We start from the raw sequence: 7,777 nt of genomic DNA, 5'->3' as shown, positions 1-7,777 counted from the left end.
TTTTAAAAGATGTTGGGGCGCCTGGGTGGCGCAGTCGGTTAAGCGTCCGACTTCAGCCAGGTCACGATCTCTCGGTCCGTGGGTTCGTGCCCCGCGTCAGGCTCTGGGCTGATGGCTCAGAGCCTGGAGCCTGTTTCCGATTCTGTGTCTCCCTCTCTCTCTGCCCCTCGCCCGTTCATGCTCTGTCTCTCTCTGTCCCAAAAATAAATAAACGTTGAAAAAAAAAAAAAGATGTTATTTTCTGGGTAAAAAAGTTGATTGTGGTTATTATAAAAAGTTTGGAAAATATGGAGGTAAAATAATTTTTACCTTATTAAGTAAAATAAGTAAAAAAATTAAAAAATAAAAGGGAAAAAAACGTCCATAATACCACCACTCAGATAATTTTAGTGCATCTCTTTCAGGAATGTTATCTCCTAGTGGGTGTGAGGGGGAGACGGTAGTTAAATTGTGATTATATTTCAAGATTTTGTATCCTGCTTTTCTTCAGTAACATACTGTATGCCTTTCCTCATGTGAGTAAAATTCCATCACAAATCTCACATTATATAAATGTATAATACTTATTTTTATAATGTAAAAGAACAATTTACATTTTTCTATCACTGGGCTTTGAATCTACCTCTGAGTTTCTATGCTACTGTAAATATTTCTGCAATGAATATCCTTATAAATACATTTTTCTGGTGATTATTTTTTAAAGATGATTTCCTAAATATCTGTGATTATTTCCTAAAGATAGAATTTACTGAGTTATAATTGTGGTATAGTAAGCTTTGTATAAAGTGTGCAACTTGGTTAGTGTTGACACATGTATACATGAATGATGCATATACTAACATATATGCCACCATGAGCAGCAATCAATAATGAACATATCCCTCGCCTCCAAATCTTTATATTCCTCCCTGTCACTTCTCCCCACCTTACTCAACCAAGTAGACAGTTTCTTGTCACTACAGATCAATTTGCTTTTCTAGGATTTTATAAAACTTAGAATCCTATAGTATGAACTTTTGGGGCTGGCTCCTATCATTCAGTGATTCACCTGTGTTGCCATTGGGATGAATATGTAGTGGTATCTCAGGGTGGTTTTAGTTTGGATTTCCCTAATGACAAATGATATTGAGCATCTTTTAATGTGTTTATTTGCCATCCCTATATCTTTGGGGGTAAAGTGTCTGTTCACATTTTTCGCCCATTCAAACAATTAGGTTATAATTATTGAATTTTGATATTTGGTATATAGTCTGTATATAAGACCTTTATTTGATATAAGACTTGAAAATATTGTATCCCTGTCTGTGGCTTGTCTTTTCATTCTCTTCTAGGGGCTTATAAGAGCAAAGGTTTATATATTTTTTTAATTTAATGTGGCAAGAACACCTAACACGAGACCTACCTTCTCAAAAAATTTTTAAGTGCGTTAACTCATTGTTGACCGTAAGTACAAGGTCATACAGCAGATCTCTCAAAATTACTCATCTTGCTTGGCTGAAACTTTCTGCCCATTGATTAATAACTCCCAATTTCCCCTTTCCCCCAGCCCCTGGTAACCACCATTCTACTCTTTGATTTTATGAGTTTGACTATTTTAGATACCTCACACATTATTTACCTTTCTGTTTTTTCTGGCTTCTTCCACTTAGTATGATGTCCTCAAGTTTCACCCGGGGTTGTCACATCTTGCAGAATGTCCTTGAAGGCTGAGTAATATCCCATTGTATGTATACGTCACATTTTCTCCATTCATTCATCTGTTGGTGAACTTTTTGGTAGTTCCCACATCTTGACTATTGTGAATAGTGCTGCAGAGGACAAAAGAGTGCTAAAATCTCTTTGAGATCCTATTTCAATTCTTTTAGGAAAAAACCCAGAAGTGGGATTGTTGGATTATGAAGTACTTCTATTTTTAATTTTCTGAGGAAGCTCCATACTGTTTTCCATAATCGTCGCCCTATTTTGCATTGCCTTGACAGTATGCGAAGATTCTAATTTCTCCACTTTCCTGACAGCTCTTGTTATCTTTCAGGTTTTGTTTGTTTATTTTTTTTAACGTTTTTTTTTTTTGTTGTTTTTTTAAATTTTTTTTTTCAACGTTTATTTATTTTTGGGACAGAGAGAGACAGAGCATGAACGGGGGAGGGGCAGAGAGAGAGGGAGACACAGAATCGGAAACAGCCTCCAGGCTCTGAGCCATCAGCCCAGAGCCCGACGCGGGGCTCGAACTCACGGACCGCGAGATCGTGACCTGGCTGAAGTCAGACGCTTAACCGACTGCACCACCCAGGCGCCCCTAACGTTTTATTTATTTTTGAGAGAGGGAGACAGAGTGTAAGCGGGGGGTGGGGCAGAGAGAGAGGGAGACACAGAATCCAAAGCAGGCTCCAGGCTCTGAGCTGTCAGCACAGAGCCTGATGCGGGGCTCGAACCCACGAGCTGCGAGATCATGACCTGAGCCGAAGTCAGACGCTTAACCAACTGAGCCACCCAGGCGCCCCTGTTTATTTTTAATATAATGGCCACCCTGTTATACACCAACAGGTATGAGGTGATAGCCCCTGCGGTTTTGATTTATTTTTCCCTAATGATTAATGACATTGAGTTGTTTGGGGTTTTGTTTTTGTTGCTTTTTTTTTTTTTGACATTGAGTATTTTTTTCATACACCTGTTGGACATTGGTATGTTGTTTTGGAGAATCATCTATTCAAATCCCCAGCCCATTTTTTTCAATCAAGTTATTAGTTGTTTTACTGTTGAGTTCTAGGAGCTCCGTAAACATTTGGGAGACCACTTATCAGATACATGGTTTACAAATATTTGCTCCCACTCCATAGTTTGCCTTTTCATTCTGTCGATTGTTCATTTTAATGTACAGAAAACTCTTTAGTTTGATGTAGTCTCCCTTATTTTTGTTTTTATTGCCTGTGCTTTTGGTGTCATATCCATACAATCAATGTCAAGACCTAGGTCCTGAAGATTCTCCCCTATGTTTTTATCTGAGAGTTTTACAGTTTTGGATCTCACTGTTAATTCTTCAACCCATTTTGAGTTGATTTTTGTGTGTGATGTAAGAGTTTAGTTTCTTACATTTGCTCCTGGATATCCAGTTTTCCCAATACCATTCACTGAAGAGACTAAAAAGTGCTTAATTCTTTTTTTTTTTTTTTAAATTTTTTTTTCAACGTTTATTTATTTTTGGGACAGAGAGAGACAGAGCATGAACGGGGGAGGGGCAGAGAGAGAGGGAGACACAGAATCGGAAACAGGCTCCAGGCTCTGAGCCATCAGCCCAGAGCCTGACGCGGGGCTCGAACTCACGGACCGCGAGATCGTGACCTGGCTGAGGTCGGACGCTTAACCGACTGCGCCACCCAGGCGCCCCAAAAGTGCTTAATTCTGATGAAGTGCAACTTAACAATTTTTTCTTTTATGGGTCATGCTTTTTGTGGTGTATCTAACAAATTGTCGTCTAACTCAGGATCACAAAGATTTTTTTTTTTTATATTTTATTCCAAAAGTTTTCTAATTTTACTTTCACATTTAGGTCTATGACCTACTTGGGGTTGTTTTTGTACATAGTATGAGGTACTGACGTTAATTTTTTTTTTTGCATCTGGATGTATAATTATCCCAGCACCACCTGTTGCAGAGACGAGAAAGCTTCACTAAATTGCCTTTGTAGGTTTGTCCCAAATAAGTTGTCTATGTCTAGAGAGAGCATATATAAATGCTCTATTTATGAACTTTCCAGTCTATTCTCTGTCTATATTTGTCTATCTTTTAGCAAATAACACACTGCATCTTGGTTACTGGCACTTTATAACTAGTTTGAATGCAGGTAGTATTAAGTCCCCCCAACTTTGCGTATATTTTTTGAAGCTGTTATTTTGGGCTTTTTGTATTTCCATGTGGATTTTTAGAAATAGTTTAATAAATCTCTACTCCCCAAATAGGCTTCTGAGATTTTGATTGTATTGCATTGAATTTTTAGATTACATTGGAGATCATTAACATTGTAATAATACTGAGTCTCCCAATTCATCAACATGTATATTTCCCATCTATTTAGGTCTTCTTTCATTTATTGCAACAAGTTACAGAGTTTTCAGTGACAGGTCTTTCACATCTCTCTTTTTTTTAATTTAAAAAAAAATTTTAACTTTATTTTATTTTATTTTATTTTATTTTATTTTATTTTATTTTATTTTATTTTATTTTTTGAGAGAGAGAGAGAATGTGAACAAGTGGAGGAGGGGCAGAGAGAGAGGGATACACAGAATCCGAAGCAGGCTCCAGGCTCCAAGCTGTCAGCACAGAGCCCAATACAGGGCTTGAACTCACAAACCCTGAGATCATGACCTGACCCAACGTCGGACACTTAATTGACTGAGCCACCCAGGCGCCCCTCACATCTTTAGACTTCCAAGTATTTCATATCTGTTATGATTTTGTCAATGGCATACTTCAAAGTTTTCAATTTCTGATTTTCTTATCGCTAATGTACAGAAATACTATTGATTTTGTATATTCATCTTGTATATTGATTCTGCAATCTTGCTAAACTCACTGATTTCATACAACTTTACACAGAGATGACCATGTCATCTGTAAATAAAGCCAGGTTGACTTCTTTCTCAAAATATAAATGTTTATCTCTTTTTCTTGCTTTATTGCAGCGTATAGAAACCGCAGTACAACCTTGGCACAACCTTGCAGTACAACCTTGCTTACCATGGTAAGCACCTTTGTCTCACTCCTGATCTTAGGAGTGAAGCATTCTCTTTCCCAGCAAATATTATACTAGCTGTGGGTTTTCATAGATGTCTTTATCAGGTTGAAGAAAATTCTCTTTTGTTTCTAGTTGCTGGAGTTTTATCAGGAATAGATGTTGAATTTTGTCAAAAGCTTTTTCTGCATTGAGATGATCATATGGTTTTTCCTTTTTTGTTCTGTTAATGTGTATTAGTGCTCAGTTTCTTCTGTTTATTGTTATTTTGTTAATACAGATTACACTGATTGACATTCAAATGTTAAATCAAGCTTTCCTTCCTGGGATAAACCTCATTTACTCATGATGTATTATCCCTTTTACATATTGTTGAATTCAGTTTGCTAAAATTTTGCTCAGCATTTTTGCATGAAGTATAGTGGGGTATAGTTTTCGCATAATATCTTATGCTGGTTTTGATATCAGGGTAATGCTAGCCTTCTGGAATGAAGGCTAGAAGTGTGAGACTGGCCATAGTTTTACCTTAAATGTTTGATAGAATTTCTCAGTGAAACTAACGGAGCTGGAAGTTTTCTCTGTGGAAAAGTTTTAAACTAGATATGAAATTTCCTTAATAGCCATGGGCTACTTAAGTTATCTACACTATATTAAGTTTCTTCCTGGGTGACTTTAGTAGCTTGGGTCTTTAACAATTGTGTCCTTTTCGTCTAACTTACCAAATAAATTGGCATAAAGTTGTTCATAATATTATCCTTTTAATATCCTGTATTGACTAGAATCTTTCTCATTCTTAATATTGGTATCTCTCTTTTTTAAAATCAACTTTGAATTTTAAAATAGTTTTGGGTTTATAGAAACTTTGTGAAGATAACGCTGAGAATCCCTATCTACCTCCCCTGCTTTTCCCTATTATTAACATCTCATGTTAGTATGGTAAATTTGTCACAATTTGTGAATCAGGGCACCTGGGTGGCTCAGTGGGTTAAGCATCTGATTTCGGCTCAGGCCATGATCTCACGGTTCGCGAGTTTGAGCCCCACATCGGGATCTGTACTGGACAGTGCAGAGCCTGCCTGAGATTCATTCCGTCTCCCTCTCTCTCCCCCTCCCCCTACTCACACACACATGTGCTCTCTCTCTCTCTCTCTCTCAAAATAAATAAACTTAAAAAAATTTATAAACCAACGTTGATACATTCTTATTAACTAAACTCCATACTTTACTCAAATTTCCTTTGTTTTTACCTCATATCCAGGATCCCTTCCAGGATCTCGCATTCTGGTCAATCACCAAGTCTCCTTGAGCTTCTCTTGCTATGACAGTTCCTCAGATTGTCTTTGTTTTTGATGATTTCGATAGCTTTGCAGAGTACCAAGTAAGAATTTTTTAGATCATACCTAAATTTGGGTTTGTCTGATGTTAGTCTCATGATTAGAAAGGGATTATGGGTCTGGGGAAGGAAAACCAGAGAGATAAAGTGCCATTCTTACCACATGATATCAGAGGTACATTCTATCAGTATGACTTAACCCCTGTTGATGTTGACCTTGATCACCAGCTGAGGTCACATGTGTCAAGATTCTCCGCTGTGGAGTAAACCTTTTCTCCCCAGTTTCCATAGTTTACTCTTTAGAAGGAAGCGGTTCCTTCTAAAGGAATTCCACACTTAGGGAGTGGGCAGTTAGGCTTCACTTCTTTGAGGACATAATATCTACGTGAATTATTTGGAATTTTTCTGCCCAGGAGATTCCTCCATTCTTCTTCATGTATTTATTCACTTTTTTATATTAGTATGGACTTGTGGATATTTATTTTATACTTCAGGTTATAATCCAGCACCTTTCAATTATTTTATTGCTCAAATGGTCCCAGTTTGGGCCATTGGAAGGTCTTTCAGCTGTGTCCCTTTGACATAGCCCCTTGGGGGTGGCAGTTTAGCACTTCCTTATTCTCTGGCACTGCAAGAATCTGAAGATTCACCTTTACCCAGTCTTCTTTCTGATCAGTCAGTCTAATAATAAAACATTAAGTTCGAAAGGGGAATATTTCCAGAGTTGGTTAATATGGAGGTGAAACAAAACCAAAAACCCAGACTCTTTTTCTTTTTACCATCCTTAGTATGCTGGCTTATCCTTTGGAGAGCTCCTCTAATGGTCCGCAAAAGGCTGTCATCGTTCCAGGCATCACCTCTTTACACATCCACACCAGAATCTGAAAAAACAACAACAACAAACATGCCCACCTCTTCTAAAAAGAAAGGAAACTTCCCCATAAAATCCCTACCAGCTTTCCCCTCTCGTCTCAATGGCCAAAACTGTGTCACAGGGCCATTCATAAACCAATCCCTGGGAAGGGAAAACAACTCCCTAACCTAGGTCTGAAGCCACTGCAAGGCCATCCTAATCTGAATAGTGCTGCCACACTTTGGAGGGTAATTAAAAATGGGACGCTGTTCACTTGGAATAAGGGAAGTTGGGGTAACAGCTGTATGCAAAGTAACTAACAGTGCTGTCGTGCAAGCTATTAGAATTAGATATCTCAGAAATATGTCTCCCCTGATAGAAGAGACATCAGTCCACTGCTGGGAGTTAAGCAGAAAGTGTGTGGTGGGTGGGGGTAGGGGGTCATGTAGGTTTTGCTGACGATAACTTGTGAGAGCATGAAAATGCCAGTGATTCAAAAGACTCCCTTGTATCTTTTCTTTCCTTTTCTTCCATTGTCTCTCTCATTTTATTTTTACAACTGCCCTCCCCTCCCCTCCAAATTCTTTTATGACATTTTTGGCTTGAGGCCTTTCCTCTTCTCAAAGGACCATGTAAGTTTCTAAATTACCAGCTTCCCTTCTGGGCATTAAAGAAAATAATAAGCGAAGCATCTGTAAAAGTTTTCATGAGTACAGTGAAAGAGTTTAGGTGTCTGCCCTATCTGGAAAATTTTTGATAACTTGACAAAGGTAGAGTGAGAATCAACAAAGGGGAAATTTCTTCATTCCAAACCAAGTCATGGTGCATGGGGGCTTGATGTGGGCGAAAGGGAAGGGGGAAG

At 38.2% G+C, this 7,777-nt stretch overlaps 1 long non-coding RNA gene across 2 annotated transcripts in view; it reads right to left on the bottom strand.

Annotated features, from left to right (window-relative positions):
- Positions 1-1,439: 1,439 nt before the first annotated feature.
- Positions 1,440-7,777, bottom strand: part of LOC147577585 (uncharacterized) — a 61,028-nt gene continuing 54,690 nt past the window's right edge. For both annotated transcript variants that reach the window (XR_015240415.1, XR_015240414.1), the window contains exons 4-5: positions 6,842-6,943; positions 1,440-1,808 (exon numbers count right to left, since the gene is read on the bottom strand). This is a non-coding gene — a long non-coding RNA (uncharacterized LOC147577585). The remainder of the gene's footprint in view (positions 1,809-6,841; positions 6,944-7,777) is intronic.

This window comes from Puma concolor, chromosome C2 (assembly GCF_028749965.1).
Source record: "Puma concolor isolate L17-30 chromosome C2, mPumCon1.1.hap2, whole genome shotgun sequence".
Lineage (NCBI taxonomy): Eukaryota > Metazoa > Chordata > Mammalia > Carnivora > Felidae > Puma > Puma concolor.
This window is presented reverse-complemented; position numbering and strand designations above follow the sequence as displayed.